Here is a 20,239-nt window from a genome sequence, read left to right on the forward strand (position 1 = left end):
AAAACATATTAAGTAAAGTCCTCTCTGTGGTTACTTCCCTCTGTTGGAAGTAGTAACTTCCCAACCAAACTCAGGAAAATAAAAAACAAAGCAAACAAACAAAAAAAGGTCTGTTTCATCCCGTAGTAGTGTTTGTAAAATGTTTAAACATTCCTGGGTTCAGACATTAAAAATCAATAGAAATAGCTTTAGTGTCTGATGAGAAGATCAGAATGTGTGTGTGTGTGTGTGTGTGTGTGTGTGTGTGTGTGTGTGTGTATATATAATTTTTAATGCTTTTTAGGGCCAAACCCATGGTATACGGAAGTTCCCAGGCTAGGGGTCCAATCAGAGCTGCAACTGCCAGCCTACACCACAGACACAGCAACTGCCAGATCCCAGCCACCTCTATGACCTACACCAGAGCTCACGGGCAGTTGCTGGCTCCTTAACCCACTGAGATCTAACCCAGGGATCTGACCCGCGTCCTCACGGATACTATGCACCACAACGGGAGACCCAAGAATGTAATTCTTAACCTCTACAACTTTCTAGGTGGGTAAACTGGGACAAATTACCTTGCTTGTCTGTGTCTCAGTCACAGGGAAAATAAAGAGGACATTTTATAAGGATGAAATAAGATTTCATATATAATCTGGCTTAGTGCCAAGACACCGCTGGTGCTGCCAGTGGGCAGTCCCATCCCTCTAAAACACTGCACATGGTAATACTATAATATGCAGAAGATGTAATAGCTTGCATTACCCTGGTACCGTAGTGGGAAGAGGGGAAGAAGACTAAAGTGTTTCATGATGGTGGTGGGTTATGGATAAATCTCCAAGTGGAGTTCCTCATACGAGGTGTAAGTGGGATTTTCATCAAAACCTTATCCTTCCTCCAACGGGTATGAGGGTTCATGGTCAAATACAGCTGTGTCATGGCACGTGTACCCTGCAGTCTTAAAAGGTACCTACTCTGGTTCACCTCAGTGAAATTGACGATGGATCAAAATGAGAAACCAGGTGGTTCTGGCCTGAGGAGGGAACGTGCAGAGTTTGAGAAGAGAAAGTCCCACCCAATCTTTTCACACTTGCTGTAGACCAACCCTGAGGACCTGCTTCCACTCGCGAGCTGTCTTTTGCAGACTGCGGGAAGCAGCCGCCAACGAGGAGGGGGCGGAGGCAGAGGCGGAGGCGGCACCTAGGGGCCAAGGCAGGGGAAGCCGGGACCATCGCAGTGACAGTTTATTTTCCTGCGGCGGCGGCAGCAGGGACGGCTGCTGCAGGATCAGGATCCGCAGGCCTGCGCGTGGGTTTCCGGGGAAGGGAAGGAGAGGAGGAGAGGAAAGCACGCTGCTCCAGCGAGTCGAACTAGCAAAGCTCCATCAGTCCGCAGAGAAGAGGAGGAGGGTTGGCGGAGGCAAGGGAGCCAGAGCCTGTTCGCTGGGTGCCATATCACCCAGCTGCAGTGCCGTCTAGCAAAAGCCACCGCGGCCCGGGCTGCAGCGGCCAGACGGATGCCAAGGCCACACAGCAGGCGCGGGGACAGCCGCTGCAGTCGCCGTCCCACGCGGGCTCCGGACATTAGGGGCTGCTGGTGAGTAGGCATGCGCGTGCGCTTGTGTGTGTGCGTAAGTGTGAACGCGCACTGGCACAGGCGAGTGTGCACGCTGGGTGCGTGTGCCCGGTGGCCTGGCGCGCGCCTGCCCCTTTTCCGCCTGCGACGTGTGGTCCGGGGCTTGGTCCGCTGGAAGAAAAATTGGTGGCTGCTCACTTCCTTCCTGCCAGTCCTGGGATCGCCTGCCTCTGTCCGCCCCGCAGCCGGCCCTCAGGGGTTAGTTTCACCTTGGTGGGAAGGCAGGAAGCTGTGGCTCCTGGGGACAGGGCGGGACGCTGGCAGTGATCTAGCTACATGCATGTGTTTCTGGTTCAAACTTGGGATGTGGCCTCCGACATGGTGGCGGCATTCAGAGAAACCAGCGCACTGTCTTTCGGGGTGCGTGGTGTGGGGAAGGAAGGGACCAGGGTTGGAGAAACAGGCATCCCTGCAGGATGTGTGCCCTGCCTTTCTAGAAGATGCGTACTTACTGTTATGCCCTTTATGAATCACTCTGAAGACATTTTCCCTCACCCGAATGATGTGTAAGCCTTACCTGAAAGCCTTGAATGAAATGCACAAGGAAGTGCCATATCCCTAAAATATGATTTCCCAAACTCTAAAACAACCCACACCAGTGATAGCCAAGAGCCTAAGGTGCTATTACTGAAATTTAAAAATAAATAAATAATAAGTAATTCAGAAAACAGAACCTGATCCAGAAGATTGAAAAAAATCTTAAGTGTGAGGGTGGCTGTCTGGAAATCAGTGTTTGGTAGTAAGTAAAACAGCAATCTTTCAAAGTAAGCTCCAAGGAGCACGTTGCTTTCCAGCCATCCTGCTAATCACTGAGAATAAAATGAAGTCCTAGGTTTTAAGGCCTTTCCAAGTTTGTAATGGGTATCACCAGAATGCTGATTTTTGATCTTATGATTCAAGGCCCTGTCAAGGTCAATATGGCAGATTTGTTCCAGCAGATCAATTATGCCTTAATGTTTGCTTTCCTGTTTCAAGTTTTTGTGGGTAGTTTTTCTACGGGTTGTTTTTCACAGATTAAGCCTCTGTATTCTATGTTTTTTCAGACTCTTTTCAATTGGCAATCTTATGTTTGTGGGAGGGGTGCTAAATTGAACTTCAAAAGTGTACTCTGTTACTCTATGATAGCAAGAATTTTGTAGCTACACTGTTAATATCTACGAGTCAATGCCTTTGAGAAATAGGCTCCTCTTGTTTACTGTTTGCTCCATTACTTCTTCATTCAAAGACAGGAAATGTTAATTGGAATCTCCCTGGAAAAGGAATTGGCTGCTTCTTCTCCATTCAAGCATATATACAGCAAATTGCTTGCCTTGAGAATCTGCTCTTGAATATTCACCCAACTGGAATTTATGTGTCAGCTGTTTCTTGGGAATTTTAAGAAGAATTTTATTTTCCTATACTCTTGTAAAATAAGCACCATTTAAATCAGCAGATAGAGAATCCTAGTCCTTTATGGGTATTGCGATCTTTAGGGCCAGTGTCTTGCTTTCTTTCACCCTGTTTCGTAGGACTCATTCCCAGTGAGTGGCTTGGAGGGAGAAATGGGAGCATTTTTGTCCCAAGGGTGTCCTCAGCAGAGAGATTTTTGCTCCTGGAGAGGAGACTCTTTCTGGGATTGGCTTCTGAGGAGTGATAGAAATAGTTAAAGAATTGTAGTAATAGTTACCTCTGTTTACTTTCGGCACATAGGTTAACCTAAATACAATTTGATCATGTTCCTCCTTCAAGGACTCTTCTGAAGCCTACTTACAGCTACAGTCTCAGGAGTGAGACTGCATTTTACAGAGAAGAAAAACCTAGTACTTCTTGCTCAAAATCCGAGGGGTGGGAGAAATAGTAGATGCTGCCCAGGAAATGCCAGGTGCCTGGAGAATACACTTATCAACTAGGCACATTTTAAACCATAGGACTTGTGATTCTATCTAATCTTAGCCTTCTTTCCTTAACCCTGTGAAAGATTTAGGAGTACCTTCAGTTGAAACTACAAGAAATGACTCATGGTCATCTCTGAAAATATGAGAGTTAGCTTTCTGTCCCTGAGGGCTAATGGATTGCAGCTGTACAATAAATATTTATTAAATGAATTCCAGTTCTTGAATATTCCCAACCTTACTACATCACTTCTTCTGGTATTGATTATGTTGAGCCCTAACTTTATATGAATCATGAAACATTTCATCAAATTGAAGCCAATTGACATAGTCAATTAGGACCAACTTCCTCAGCTGAAGGAACAATAACAATCCCTCCAAAACAAAACAAAAACAAAAAAACACTGACTTGCTTATTTCAGCTCTCTAAACCTGTGAATCACCCAACTGGATGTGTTGAGTATACATTCAAAAGTCCTGAGTTGACATCAGAATGTTCAACTCAGGAATGATCTGGATATGCCTTTTGTCAGAAATTAGTTGCTTTTCTAGGCAAGTCAGATGAACTTCCAGTACAATCCTACATCTCCTCATGCTAAGTGGAAAAGCCCATTAAACATGTGGTAGGTAAATTGCTAAGTCTTCAAAGTTCATGTTCAATTTTCTTTCTGAATTTTAAATTAATTACATGTTATGTTTATCCATTGATGTATTTGGCTTACGGACATTGATTCAGACCTGTGATTACTTAGTAATTTGAGTTTATTAAAAGCAGCCCTTTTAGGGATTTCCCTTTGTGGCTCAGTGGTTAACGATCCCGACTAGGATCCATAAGGATGTGGGTTCAATACCTGGCTTCGTTCAGTGGGTTAAGGATCCAGCACTGCCATGAGCTGTGGGTAGGTCACAGATGTGACTGGGATACTGTGTTGCTGTGGTTGTGGCGTAGGCTGGCAGCTGTAGCTCCAATTCAACCCCTAGCCTGGGAACTTAAGTATGCCACGAGTGTGGCCCTAAAAAAGCAACAAAAACCATACAAACAATGCAGCCTTTTTATATTAGCACCAGTAATTCATATGTTTTGATTGATTAGTTAGCCTTTCAATATACTCTTTTTTTTTGTTTTTCTTTTTAGGGACGCACCTTTGGCATATGGAATTTCCCAGGCTAGGGGTTGAATGGGGGCTGCAGCCCCAACAACCACAGATCCAAGCCATGTCTACAATCTACACCACAGCTTATGGCAACACCAGATCCTTAACTCACTGAGCGAAGCCAGGGATAGAACTCACATCCTCATGGATCCTAGTTGGGTTCATTACTGCTGAGCCATGATGGAAACTTCTCAGTATACTCTTAAAATGGGTGCATTATATGATCTCGAGTTATATCTTCCTTCCCCCGCCCCCACCCCGCACCTGTGGCATGTGGAAGCTCCCATGCCAGGGATCAAACCCATGCAATAGCAGAGACCCAATCACTACAGTGACAATGCTGGATCTTTCATCTGCTGCACCACAAGAGAACTCCCTTCTCCTTTTTAAAATAATAGTTCTGATTCCATCTCCAGTCATTAGGGGTTTCCCCTATGATTCATGATCTAATTTCAGGATGAAACTTAGAAAGCTGACTGAAATTTGCCTGGATATTAACATTATGGTACATATTAGTAATGCAGATTTTCTCTCTGATATTCTTCCCTTTTTGACCAGCAATCAAGCTTGTTTCATTCTGAATGAAGATCAAATGAGCCCTTATCAGGCTGTGTCAAGAATAAATAAACAAAATTTAAAAGTTGCTTATCACTGTTTTGAAGTAACACAAACGGCTATTCTTGCATAATGAAACATAGCCATTCTTATCACGTGTTCATTTGATAAGTAGGCCCCAGAGCACCTGAACTAGAGTTAAAGGCGTGTTCCTTCCATGTCTTATGAAGGCCTTTGAAAGCAAGGGGGTGGAATTTTGATTTTAATGAGACAGACAACTCAAAGAAGTTTCCTTGAAAGGAGTAAGTGATGAAAACATCTTTTCAGAAGAGCACTTTTGCAACTGGGTAGGGAGTGGATTTGTAGGAGAGCATGGAGGTGGTAATCTGGTGTCAGCTAGTGACAGCCTGATATAAGATCCCAGCAACACTGAGATGAAGAAGGGAAAACCTCAGACAGCTAGACGTCAATGTTCTTTGTTTTACGTGGAAGAGGAATAGTGAACCTGGAGCACAATGTGATCATGAGCATATTTGTCATCCACAGAAGACATCCCCAGTTGACCACAGCATTCTTTCTTGCCAAGCCCTGGTGTAACCTCAGAATCATGTAAACATTTGACAAAATTTATTAATAGATACTAGTTATTAAACATGTGTTATATGCCAGGCACTGTACTCAGGCTTTATGTATGTTATCTCAAAGATGATGGAATGGTTAGACATGAGAATTGCCTTTTACAAGTTGTATGTCCTTGGGTGAGTTATAACTTTTCTGCGGCTGAGTTACTTCATCTTTTCATTTGGGATATTAGTTTCTATCTCATAAGGTTTGGTGGAGGGTTAAATGCCTGCCTAGGTATAAATGAAAAATGGCACAAGGTTAACTGCTATATGTGTTTGTTGTTATTATTGTTATTAATTCATTAAACAGCCTTATACAATAGATACCATGTTGTAGATTAAAAAGTTGAGGCATAAAGAGGCTAGGTAAACAGCTTAGGGTCATACTCTGGGATAGAGTGATAGAGCTGAGCATCAAACCCGGATAATCTGACATCCATGTCTGCTTTCCTAACTTGTGTAGACCCTGGACTGCATGCCACCTGCTGAGGACACAGGAGCAAAAAAAGTGGGGGCTTGTCCTCATAGAGATCTGGAGCTCCAGTCATTTCCACTGAGTTTGTTATCTTCTATATAGAATTAGTACCCAGATTATTGGACAAATTTTTTGCAATTTTTCCTTGATATTTTGGGATTTTGCAAATGGTGTTTTTCATTAAATTCTTTATTAAGAAGTGTTCCAATTTGTGTTTTTACATATCCTTTAAAAATAGGTGATTTGGAGTTCCCCGATGGCTCAGCAGCTTAAGGATCTGGCAGTTGTCACTGCTGTAGCTCAGGTTGCTATTATGGCGTGGGTCCAATCCCTGGCCCAGGAACTTCCATATGTTGTGGGCGAACCCCTCCAAATTTTTTTTAATAGTTTATTTTTATTTGTTTGTTTTTATTTTAGGACCATACCCGCAGCATATGGAGATTTCCAGGCTAGAGGTCGAACCAGAACTGTAGCCACTGGCCACAGCCATAGCAACGCCAGATCCAAGCTGCATCTGCAACCTACACCATGGTTCATGGCAATGCCAGATCCTTAACCCGCTGAGTGAGGCCAGGGATAAAACCTGCTTCCTCATGATGCTAGTCAGATTCGTTTCTGCTGAACAACAATGGGAATTCCTATTTTTTGTTTTTGCTAACAGTTGACATGTACAATACATATTCATTTGTAACATCTCTCCTTATACCTAGTGATCCTTTGCTGGAGGCAGGAGGATATGTCTCTCTGATATAATGTAACTTTATACATTATATGTTATATAATGTGTAATGTAATATCTAGCTATATAATATATATTCATGCATTTTATACAATGTATGTAGTATATACATAATGTAACATGTGCATTATATATAATGCATACATTATACAATATATGTAATATACTATAGTTATTATATGTAGTGTATACTATATAATACATTATATTAGTGAAACATTTACATTATATACAAAGAATCACTGGACATAAGGAGACATTATAAATGAGTTTGTGTACATTTTACTATTGGAAAGGTATTAGTATTCTGAAAAACTTCTATGCCTCCACCTTTGTCCACACTCCCAGAGCCTCGTACATCTCCCATTCATGAGCCATGGTGAAGTTATGATGACATTTCATAAAAATTTTCATTCAGAATACTTTATAGAGGTAAGAATACCCATTGAGGTGCAATAGAAATGAATCCAACAAGTATCCATGAGGATACAGGTTCAATCCCTGGCCTCATTCAGGGGGTTAAGAATCCTTCATTGCAGTGAGCTGTGATATAGGTCACAGATGCGGCTCGGATCCCACATTGCTGTGGCTGTGGTGTAGGCTGGCAACTGTAGCTCCAATTCAACCCCTAGCCTGGGAACTTCTATATGCCCCGAGTGTGGCCCTGAAAAGTAAAAAAAAAAAAAAAAAAGAATATTTTATAAAGTAAAGCAGACCAAATTTTAGCTATTCTTTGACTTGTTGGAATAATTACATCTGGTTATAAGAGGCTGGACTTTTTTATTATTAGACTTGCAGCTAACATTATATTGTACTTTATACCTCAAAAGAAAGAAAGAAAGAAAGAAAGAAAGAAAGAAAGAAAGAAAGAAAGAAAGAAAGAAAGAAAGAAAGAAAGAAAGAAAGAAAGAAAGAAGGAAAGAAAGAAGGAAAGAAAGAAAAAAGAAAAAAAAACCAGATTTTTACGGAGTTCTTGGGCCAGGGATCAGATTCAAGCAGCAGTTGTGACGTATGCTGCAGCTGCAGCTGCAGCAATGCCAGATCCTTTAAACTTCTTTGCCAGCCCTGGATTGAACCTAAGTTCCGGCACTGCAAAGGCACTGCATAGACACTGCTGATCCCTTTATGCCACAGCAGGAACTCACAGATTTTAATTACAGGTGGGAAGACTGCTATGACAACAAAGCATAAAAAAATTCAGAATTCCTCCAGAACTTCTTTGGGAAGGAATATGTCATCATTAATTTCAGTATTTTAACATTGCATTAGTCCTTATAATTCTTTGTTCTCGTAAATAACTTTCAGAAATCTGTAACTAGTATTGCTTTTTCTAAGGAGCCAAAAGCTTTTCTTGGTCTTCTATTGATGCTATTTAGTTGAGGAAACTTTTTTAAATCTCATTTTTGTGTAATTTCTTTTTAAAAATTTTTTGGCCATTCCTGAAGCATGTGGAAGTTCCTGGGCTAGAGACTGAATCTGTGCCACAGCATCAACCTGAGCTACATCAGTGACAACTGCCAGATCCTTAACCTGATGAGACACCAGGGAACTCCTAGATCTCATTTTTAAAAATATAGTCTGCTTCATTTGATTTTAGCCTTTCATATAAATTACATAATTATATTAACTAAAGTCCAATTTCTTTTAAAAGAACTGTTTTAAACTTTTGTGAGTTTAAACTTGATTAAGGATGAAGGAATTTGAGTTTGGGTGAGTTTAGTGGGGCTTTTTTGTTTGTTTTTTAAACTTGCCATACTTAGGTTTCAGTGGGAACATAGTAAATAAACCAAAAGTTCAGCACAGGCTCATGCAAGAGGTAACTATTCAGAGATTCATCAGAAATTATTCATTTTGATTGCTTGACTTGATTTGACTTTGGTTATTTGGAAACAGGAGGCCAGTGATGACTCATTTTTAACCCTTTCCGGCTCTGGGTGAACACTCCCTGCCTGTTTTGCCTTTGCCGGTACTCAAAGGGAAACTCCCGAGTGAGTCTTTTTTGAGAGTGTTAATTTTTTTCATTGTAGCTCTATATAAAATAGCCACATGGAAGCAACCTAATTGTCCATTGACAGAGGAGTAGTTAAAGAAGATGTACATATATACAATGGAATATTACTCAGCCATAAAAAGAATGAAATAAGGGCATTTACAGTAACATGGATGGACCTAGAAATTATCATACTAAGTGAAATTAGTTTGTGAGAGACAAACATCATATGCTATCACTTGTGGAAGCTTAAAAGAGGATACAAATAAACTTATTTGCATAACAGAAGCAGACTCACAGACTTTGAAAATCTTATGGTTACCCAAGGAGACAGGTTGGTGGAGGAGGGAGGGGTGGCCTGGGGGTTTGGGATGGAAATGTTCTAAAATCAGGTTCTGATGATGGTTGTACAACTATAACTATAATAAAATCCATTGAATTTTTAAAAAGAGCATTAATTTCAAACTTGAATGGCTAGGACAATAATTAACTGTGTACCTTTTAACTAAAGGCAGAAAGAAAACTGCAATCAGTGGTGGCCATTGTGGTTAAATTCACCTCAAGTAAGGATCCTGTAGTTTTACTATCACATTGCTGGAGTCATGTCTTTTTTAACACTGGAAGCGTGAATTTCAACCACTGAGAAGAAGTATGGAGAAGCCTTTATGCCAGTGGGTTCATGCTTCAATCTTCTGATGGATTGACTCCAGTTCATTTTCCAGTCTGTTTGTTCTTTATAACTTTAAGTTTATAAAGTTAGTTTATAAACTGTTTCACAAGATACATTTTCTTTTTCCTTTCTTTTTTTTAGTGTATAGGCTATAAGATGCCTTTTATTTCTTATATATTCTTATATTATGGAAACTCTCCTTATCTACCAAGAGAATAATTTCCCTAGGATTATTACAAATGGAAATTTTCTATTTTATTTATTTATTTATTTATTTATTTATTTATCTTTTTGGCTGCCCCACAGCATATGGAGTTCCTGGGCCAGGGATCAGATCCAAGTCGCATCTGTGACCCAAGCCACAGCCACAGCAAAGCTGGATCCTTAACCCACTGAGCCAGGCCAATATTCCAAAGATGCCACTGACCCCATTGTGCCACAGTGGGAACTCTTTTTTAATTTTATTTTATTGGCATATAGCTGATTTACAAATTTTGTGTTTTATCTAGGTATTCAGCAAAGTAAATTAGCTATATACACACATATCCATTCTTTTTCAGATTCTTTTCCAATATAGGTCATTACACAGTATTGAGTAGATTTCCCTGTGCTACACAGTTAAGTCCTTGTTACCTATTTTATATATAGCAGTGTGTATATGACAATACCAACCTCCAAATATTTCCCTCCCCCACCCCACATTTCCCTTTCATAACCCTGGTATTGAAATCTTGAGTCTGTTTCTGTTTTGTAAGCTCTTTTGTATCACTTTTTATTAGACTCCATATATTAGTGATCTCATGGAATATTATTGACTTTGTCTGACCTACTTCACTTAGTATGATAATTTCTCAGTCCATCCATGTTGCTGCAAATGGTATTGTTTCATTCCTTTTTTATGGCTGAGTAATATTTCATTATACATATGTACCACATCTTTTTTTTTTGGCTTTTTCTAGGGCCCCACCTGCGGCATATGGAGGTTCCCAAGCTAGGGGTCCAATCAGAGCTGTAGCCTCTGGCCTACGCTAGAGCCACAACAATGCCAGATCTGAGCCATGTCTTCGACCTACACCATAGCTCATGGCAATGCTGGATCCTTAACCAACTGAGCAAGACCAGGAATTGAACCTGCAACTTCATGGTTCCCAGTCGGATTTGTTAACCACTGAGCCACAACGGGAACTCTGGTACCACATCTTCTTTAAGATAAATTTTCTTTAACAGGAGGAACAATGGAAGTGGTAGATGGAATGAGATTAGAAAAGAGAAGTCTGGAATAAACCCTTCATATGTTTTTTTTAAAAAAAACAGGTCAGAGAAACTGCTTACTGAATCAAGACAATACTTTAAGGGGAAAAAAAAAGAAAGATGAAAATGATTGGATTCATTAGTGGGTGTGGAACTTTTTTGTGCAGTTTCTGAGAATTTCAAGACATTAAAATGTGGCTGTAGAAAGAAATATAAATGACCACAGTCTTAGGGCATCAGGGTTATTTTTCTTTTGTCAAGTGTAATATTATTGAAAGACTTAGAAAGGTAACTAGGGCAGTTCATCTCAAACTAGTCTCAAAAAAACAGAATGACCTCCATATCAACCCCATAGGTTATTAGTCAGTAAATTTGGGCAGGGCCTGGGAGCCTTCTCTTAATTCTGATGCGGGTGGTCAATAAACCACACTTAGAGGAAAACCTATTTAGGAGCCAAATCTAATTTTATATTCAAATCTGTGCTTCTGCTTTTAAGTTTTATGTATTTATTCCTCCTCATTTTCACATAAAAACATATACATCAGGGCTGCCTTGGAGTTTTTATAATGGCACCTTGTACTGTTTTAATTTTATGAATACCTGTTTTTATTTATTTATTTTATTTTATTTATTTTTAGGGCCACACTTGTGGCACATGGAAGTTCCCAGGCTAAGGGTTGAATTGGAGCTGCAGCTGCCAGCCTACACCACAGTCACAGCAACACCAGATCCAAGCCACATCTGTGACTTATACCGCAACTTGCAGCAAACCCAAATCCTTAACCCACTGATCAAGACCAGGGATCAAACCCACATCCTCATGGATACTAGTTGGGTTCTTCACCTGCTGAGCCACAACAGGAAGTCCTTAATACCTGTTTTTAGATGGATTAAAGTCAGAAAACAACAAAGTTAGCAGGAATTTTTAGAGAGTGTCACTCCTCCTTCTGAATGGCAAATGTTGGGATAGGGCAGAGAGGGTTTGATCAAAGAGGAAAGTAAGGGGAGACATATATTGGGGAGCAGTGGACAACAAAGTCTGATAATGCACAGAACCGCAGGGCTGGCAAGGGTGTTTGGACCCTTTCTGGTTGGTGCTAGATCACCAGCTGCTTTTTTGAGCAGGGGACTAATCTGATGCACACAAGCCTTACACCTGTGCTACCAATACCTGGTACCTAGTCCAGAGCAGAAGATTTAAGAAGGCAGAAGGTAGCAGGGTGAGCACTTGGGTCTTGGATTTGGTAGGACTGACTCAAAGGTTCCTTCAGCAGAGTTCTCCTGAAGGTGTGTAGCCAGTAACTTGCTCTCTCCAGCAGCTGCATATTATGGTATGTAATATCAAAGGCATCCAGCCCAGCTATCAGGCCAGACAGATGGGGTTTAGAAAGCTATGAGTAAATATTTCAATTATCACTACCTTTGTAACATTGTGAGGCAAGAAGTCACAATTATTGTCACTTTAGACCAAGGAAATAGACTCAGGGAGTAATTGATCAAAATTCACATATCTGGTATTCCTCTTGCGGCTCAACGGATTATGAACCTGACTTGCATCCAGGAGGATGCAGGTTCAGTCCCTGGGTTCACTCAGTGGGTTAAGGATCTAGCATTGCTGTAAGCTGTAGTGTAGGTCACAGACATAGTTTGGATCTGGTGTTGCTGTGGCTGTGGTGTAGGCTGGCAGCTGTAGCTCTGATTTGACTCCTAGCCTGGGAACTTCCATATGCCTTGATTGCGGCCCTAAAAAGCCAAAAAAAATTTTTCCCCACATATCTGGAAACTGGCAGGGTTGGCTTCAAATCTGGACCTACCTACTCACAATTTATAGGCTTAAAAAAAAAGTATAATTTGGAGTTCCCATCGTGGCTCAGTGGTTAACAAATCCAACTAGGAACCATGAGATTGCAGGTTCGATCCCTGGCCTGGTCAGTGGGTTAAGGATCCAGTGTTGCCGTGAGCTGTGGTGTAGGTTGCAGACACAGTTCGGATCCCGTGTTGCTGTGGCTCTGGCATAGTCCAGTGGCTACAGCTCCGATTAGACCCCTAGCCTGGGAACCTCCATATGCTGTAGAAAAGACAAAAAGACAAAGAAAAAAAAAAGTATACCTGCTTATGAAATGATACATGCTTGTAAGAAATAGTACAGAAATGAATGAATTAAATATGAAAGCCTTCATGATTCCATCTTTGAGAGAATAGCTGACAAAACTCCAGTGTATGTTGTTCAGACATTTTTCTTGCAAATGTCAACATACATTAAATATATATGTATTAGTAATGCAAAGAAGGAGTCACACTTTATATGTTACTTTATAATTTGCTTTTTTTTTTTTTCACATAATGCTGTAACTAGGATGGTTTTCTGGTTCCATGCATGTAGATGTAAGCCTTTTCTAATGGCTTCATCTACTGTAGGATTCTTTATTTCAAATAACTCCTCTTTTTCCTTTTGTCTTTTCAGGGCTGCACCCGCAGCATATGGAGGTTCCCACCGTAGAGGTCTAATTAGAACTGTAGCCGACGGACGGCCTACGCCAGAGCCACAGCAACTCGAGATCTGAGCCGCATCCGCGACCTATACCACAGCTCACAGCAACACCAGAACCTTAACCCTCCTGAGCAAAGCCAGGGATCAAACCTGCAATCTCATGGTACCTAGTTGGATTCGTTTCCGCTGCGCCATGACGGGAACTCCTGAAATAACTCTTTTGATGGCTATGTATTTTAATTTCCAAGATTTTAATATTTTTAAGCCATGCTGCAGTGGGAGTGTGTGTATGTGTGTGCATGTGTGTGAATTAGTGTATCATTTCAGCAGGACAGTCTATGGTGAAGTATTAGAATTGCTGGGTCAACAGGAATGCATGTTATTTTTTTAAAATTGCCATTTTTTCTTTTAGTCTTCATCATTATTGAGTATAGTCAATCATGTAACTTTTATCAGTCAAATAAATGAAAATATTTCAAATGCATGATTTCTTAATTACTAGTGAAATAACATTTTCACATATTGCTTATACATTTCTCTCATGACTTTTTCATTCCATCTGCCCATCTTTATTCAACTTTGTATCGCTTTCTTACTATTCTGCAAATGTGCTGTATAGTTTAGACAGAATTAATATTAGATCTGTTGCATATGATGCAAACTCTTTTCCTTTTTTTGTTTTTACTTGTTGAAGGGATTGTTACGGTACTAACTCAACATTTTAAAAATATTTTACTTTAAAATAATTTCAGGATTTCAAAAAATGAAAAAATAATACATAGAATTTTTTCATATCGTTTACCCTTTTCCTCCGCTATTAAGACCTTATATAATTGCAGTAGTTATCAAGGCCCAGAAATTAACATGGTTATAATACTGTATCGTATAATCTACAGATCTTATTCACGTTTCACCAGTGCCTTTCTTCTGGTCCAAGATCCCATCCAGGATCACACACTGCATTTTTTTTGTCATGTCTTTTAGTCCTTTAAAATCTGAAACAGTCTCTCAGTCTTTCTCTCTCTTTCATCATCTCCATACTTTTTAAGGATATACCAGTTGTCCTGTAGAAAATCCCTCAATTTTGCGTTTATCTGATACTTCTTCATGTGTATATGATTGAGTGTGACTTAGTCTGGAAGTGCCAAAAATATCTGCCTGAGGGAGAGATGCTTAAACTAACACTGGAAGGATCCAGAGGAAGTAGAGGGTGAAAGATGACAGTGGGGTCCATTCGCATAGACCATCTCAGCACCTGAAAGATGCTTTTTATCCTCCCACATTCTTTTTACCACTCTCAGTCCTGGGGTACCTCAAGCACAGCTGCATACTTGCCTCCTCTCTGAATCACCAATACCACTACTCTATGTAAGTTTATCCATCACTGCCACACTTTTTTTCAGTTTTATTGAGGTGTAATTAACAAAGCCTATTTCAATTTAATGAGTACGTACTAAGTGCCTAGTTTCAGCAGGTCACCTTATTGGGCAGAGTTGAAAATTAAACAAGAAGCTAAGCAAAATTGAAGAGACTCCAGGCCATTTTGCCTGATGGTAAAAAGAAACTGTATCCTTGTCATACTCCTTACATAAAGATAAATTCCACACAGATCAAAGATACTTATCCAAAAATAAGTAACCATAAAATTAGTAAAGAGAAAAGATTGATAGCCATATTTTTTTGAAGTTTTTATCATCAGTGGTTTGAAGACCCTTTAAAGAATGATGAGAAACTCAGCTATCATAAAATATATTTGAAAGCCTAATTTTTAAAATATTGTACAAAAATTAAATAACCTTTATCTCCAAACTCCAACTAAATGAATAAATAGAGCATGAAGGATAGAAATAGAAAATCCACCATTTTCAAACACTACAGTAATAATTTCGTCAGGAAAGAATCATCTTTGGCTGCTAAATGAATGGGCAAAACTGTATTTGCATATTGTCAAAGTAACGCCCTATAGATACTTTGTAATTACAAAAGGCAAAATAGTATCTTTTACAGGGGAAAACCTGACAGACATAACTTAAATAAGAGATCAAAGTCAACAGCACAGATAACAGGGTGGATCCCTGTCTCCGGGTCCACTGAGGAGGACACACCATCACTTCTGAGGTATTTTTGAAAAAAAAAAAAAAAAAAAAGAGATGATGCTTAACTTTCTCTGTTGCAGTTCATCTTTATAGCAGTTACCGCAATTTTAATGACATACCTGTGCAGTTGTTTAGTGTCTTTGTACCATCTCTGCTCACCCTCCTGCCTTAAGTCAAATGTAAGTTTCATAAGCTCAATATTGCCTGTCTCTTCTGCTCACTAGCTCCTAGCACAACATAGGAGCTTTGTAAATAATACTGAATAATAAATGAATGAATGAATTTAGTTGGAGCTAATACTTGTGGGAAAGATGTGTTTAGTCTTGGAACTCCTGAGTGAGAAATTACAGTTGCTTGCCCTGGTAAAAGTGAATGGAGTGAAGACATGGTCGTTGGACTAAGCCTTAACTGAAGTCTTGAAAGACATATGTCCCATGGAATAGAAGTACATTAAAAGAGAGAGAATTAATAGTTAAGATGCAAAGTGAAGGAAATGGGAGGAAAAAAGGAAATAATACCTCTACTTCATTTAGAAGGAGGCAGGTGTTTTGTTCTAAAGTAGAGACTCTTCAGCTGATCAAGCCAGGCATTTAGGGGGTTGTTTGTAACTGTCTTAGGATAGTTTTATCTGATGCCGTGTGTCTCAGGTTTCGAAGTGCGTAAAGATCTCGTGGGCTGCTTGATAAAAATAGAGATTCATAGGGCACCTTTCCCAGAAATTCTGACTCGATGGGGCCTAGAAATCTGTTTCTTGTTAACAACAACTACCCTCTTCCTCCACCGAGTAATTATGGTGCAGGTGGTCTGGGAACCACACTCAGAAGAATCTTTACTTCAGAGTAGAGATATGTCGGTGTCACCTGCAAGGAAGAAAAATAGGAAGGAAGTGAGTGGGGTGAGCAAGGAGGAACAGTGGACAACCACCTGCTGACTTTGCCAGGCTAGGGGGCCCTTTAAGCATTCAAAAGAAACCTGCTGGGGAAAGTTAAGGAGGTCTACAGCCTGTTTTGATTCTGTTCACTCTATTGAAGAGATCATCTAGTGCAGTGTCTTGGGACTGCAGCTGTCTCCTGAAACATGTTGAACAGTGAGATTCCTGCAGTTGAAGAACACTGGAGAAGCAATGAATGAGAGATGTTCAAGGATAGCTTTTGCTAGAGTTCCCATCTTGGTGCAGTGGAAATGAATCTAAGAACAATGAGGTTGCGGGTTTCAATCCCTGGCCTTGCTCAGTGGGGTTAAGGATCCAGCATTGCCATGAGCTGTGGTGTAGGTCACAGACTCAGCTCAGATCCAGCATTGCTGTGGCTGTGGTGTAGGCCAGCAGCTGTAGCTCCAATTCAACCCCCTAGCCTGGGAACCTCCATATACTGAGGGGTGGCTCTAAAAAGAAAAAAAAAAGAAAGAAAAAAAAAAAGGATAGCTTTTGCTTTTGAAAGTAGGGCTGGACTAAATTCATCTTGCTCAAGTACTACCTTTAGGAAATTTGTGAAAACTAAATAAAACTGATTAATAAGGCCCAAGCACTGATCTCTTCTCTGAGTTTCAGGCAACTGTCAGGCAAGAAAATGATGTTATTAAAAAAAAAAATTAGTTCTGACTCATTATGCTTCCTTGAATTAGATAACTTCTGGATAGTATTTTCTTAAAAGCAAATTGTAATAAAAAAGGAAGAATGTTAAAGTGTACATTAGAGTTTAGTGTCTTATGCATGGCTTACATTTAGAATGCATTATTTCAAAAAACTTTAGTATTTCCACAGAGTTAATGGATTTATAATGACAAATTAACTGTGTACACGTACACATATGAATTTCTCCTCAGTACTTCAATTTCATCTTCTGAATGTTTTATGAATATTTAATTGTTTTATGAAGATATTAAATGAATCATGTCATTTTAAAAAATCCAACAGAATCCTAAATTAGAACATTTATGAGCACTCAAAATGAAATGCCTTTTGAATATCACATTTTATTTTATTTTTTTATTGAACTATAGTTGACTTAAAATATTGTGTTAGCTTTAGGTATACAGCCCAGTGACCCAGTGATTCAGTTGTACATATTTTTTCCAATTATTTCCTATTATATTCTATTATTTTCTATTATAAGATACTGAATGCTGTCCCCTAAACAATAAATCTTTTTTTTTTTTTTCTTTTTTTTAAGGCTGCTCCCACTGCATGTGGAAGTTCCCAGGCTAGGGATTGAATTGGAGCTATAGCTGCTAGCCTATGCCACAGCCATAGCAATGTGAGATCCAAGCCACACCTACGACCTACACCACAACTCACGGCAACGCCAGATCCCCAATCCACTGAGCGAGGCCAGGGATTGAACCGGCATTCTCATGGACAGTAGTCGGATTCGTTTCCACTGTGCCACAACAGGAACTCCCAGAGTAAATCCTTATTGTTTATCTGTCATATGTGTAGTAGTGTGTATCTTTTTTTGGGGGGGGCTTTTTTTGCTGTTTCTTGGGCCGCTCCCACGGCATATGGAGGTTCCCAGGCTAGGGGTCGAATCGGAGCTGTAGCCACCGGCCTACGCCAGAACCACAGCAACGCGGGATCCGAGCCGCGTCTGCAACCTACACCACAGCTCACGGCAACGCCGGATCGTGAACCCACTGAGCAAGGGCAGGGACTGAACCCGCAACCTCATGGTTCCTAGTTGGATTCGTTAACCACTGCGCCACGATGGGAACTCCATATCTTTTAATCCCCTTCTCCTAATTTACCCCTCCCCCTTTTACCCTTTTGGTAACTGTAACTTTGTTTTCTATGACTGTAAGTCTGTTTCTGTTTTATAAATAAGTTCATTCCTATTAATTTTTAGATTCCGCATATATGTGATGTCAAATAACATTTGTCTTTCTCTGGCTTACTTCACTCAGCATGATAATCTCTAGGTCCATTCATCCTGCTGCAAAGGCAATAATTCATTCTTTTTCATGGCTGAGTAATTTGAATACCACAATTTAGAGTTTGTGTTAAAAACCAGTAAATATTTTGAATTGATCTGTGTGTTGGTAGAAAAATAATGCATTTGAATTTTTTCTTTTGGTTGCACCCATAGCATATGGAAGTTTCCAGACCAGGGATCAAACCCAAACCAAAGCTGCAACCTATGCCACAGCTGTGGCAATGGTGAATCCTTAACCTACTGCACCACAGTGGGAACTCTTGCCTTTGAATTTCCTAACTACGTATTCCAGGTGGTCAGCCCACAAACATTGAATCATTCTGCCTAAGAAACAAGCAGAGGGAATGGATGCCCTTTGATTTCTCTGGCAGGAAGAAGAACCGAAGTCTCATTTCTGCAATAAATTCTATCACTCAAAGCCCAAGAATTTGACCTTCCCCTGATTTCACTATTAAATATTAATTGCCAGTATCGCTGTGTGACTTAGAGTATGAACTCTGGAATCTTATGCACTTGGTTTTCAGTCCCAGCTCCACCATTTGCTTAAGGTGCATACCTAGTCTAGGCTCTAGTTTCTTCTTCCATAAAACAGAGATTATGGTTATCATTCATTGAGTGCTTCCTGACACCAAGCAGTACGCCCTGCTCCACAGGCATTGTCTCACCTTTCGTTCTCGACAGCTCTTTCCAACCTCATTTTGCAGTTTGAGTAGCTCTGATTCTGCAGGTAGTGGTTAGAGTCAGAATTTGAAACCACATGGTCTGACCCTGGAGGTTGCCTATCCAATCTCTAGACTGAACTGCCTCCTACCTGAGAGGCTGTTGTGAGGGCCAAGAGCACGTGTGTTAGTGCATTATTTCAGTTAACCAGGGAAGGAAAGCTTTCAATTAGTAGTACCTATTATTATTAAGATAGCTCTTTTGCTGAATCAAAGGTGACGTACGTAGTCCTACCTCCATCTGTCCAAAACTCAGCTTGCTCTTATCTAGAAGACAGTGGAGGAAAAAGTAAGAAAAATGGATTTTGAGCAGCCAAATTAGAAATCATGATGCATAGTCACTGCAATTAGCATATAGCTTACTCACAGGTGATCCCTTCAGATCCCTGTCTAATTAAACTTTAATTTTACAAATAAATTTAAATTGAGAGGAGAATGATTTCAGGATAAACTCAGCAGCTCAACAGTGTCAGCAGGGGCCAGGCTCCTTCTGCCCTCAGCCTCTGCCATCCTCTGCACACCAGCCACTTCTTAGGCTTGACCTGTCTGGGTTGTGAGATGGCTGCTGCATCTCGTGTCTTAGGTGAAGACACATGTCCAGCTGACGAAAAGGCATGTATTCTTCCAGACTGTCTCTTTGTATCAGAGATGAAAGTCTGTCACAGTCCTCCTAACAGATTTCTCTCTTTTAGTCCCATTGTCCAAGACTCGGTCATTTGCCAACTAGTCATGTCCTGAGTGCCAGGGACCCTGGAAAAGTGAATATCTCTAGTGAGATTGGGCCATGCTGGCAGGAAGCAGAGGTGGTGGAGGGAGTGGGCAGCTTTTGGATGGACAACTAACAGTGTCTGTCAAAAACTATAATGAAACAAGTAGTTAAACATGAGTCATCTTTGATATTGATGATAGAAGTCTATATAAGCTTACTTCTCTATTTCATATGAAAAAGATCTAATTTTCTTAAAGTTTTCTACTGCATGCCAGGAACTGTAATATAATTTTGGGGTTTTTTTTTTGTTGGTTTGTTTTAACCTCATATATGCTTCCATTGAGTCCTCCTGGAA

The 20,239-nt window shown here is 40.3% G+C and overlaps 1 protein-coding gene across 4 annotated transcripts in view; it reads left to right on the plus strand.

Annotated features, from left to right (window-relative positions):
* Positions 1–1,203: 1,203 nt before the first annotated feature.
* STAMBPL1 (STAM binding protein like 1) overlaps positions 1,204–20,239 on the plus strand; it is a 61,696-nt gene continuing 42,660 nt past the window's right edge. For 2 of the 4 annotated variants that reach the window (XM_021071881.2, XM_084992595.1), the window contains exon 1: positions 1,596–1,812. The gene's annotated coding sequence lies outside the window, so the exon portion shown is untranslated. 4 annotated transcript variants of the gene reach the window in all.

This window comes from Sus scrofa, chromosome 14 (genome assembly GCF_054392235.1).
Source record: "Sus scrofa isolate SSC_HxYL_T2T_F1_AM1 chromosome 14, Sscrofa_HxYL_maternal_Yorkshire_Landrace_v2.0, whole genome shotgun sequence".
In the NCBI taxonomy this organism is placed as follows: Eukaryota; Metazoa; Chordata; class Mammalia; order Artiodactyla; family Suidae; genus Sus; species Sus scrofa.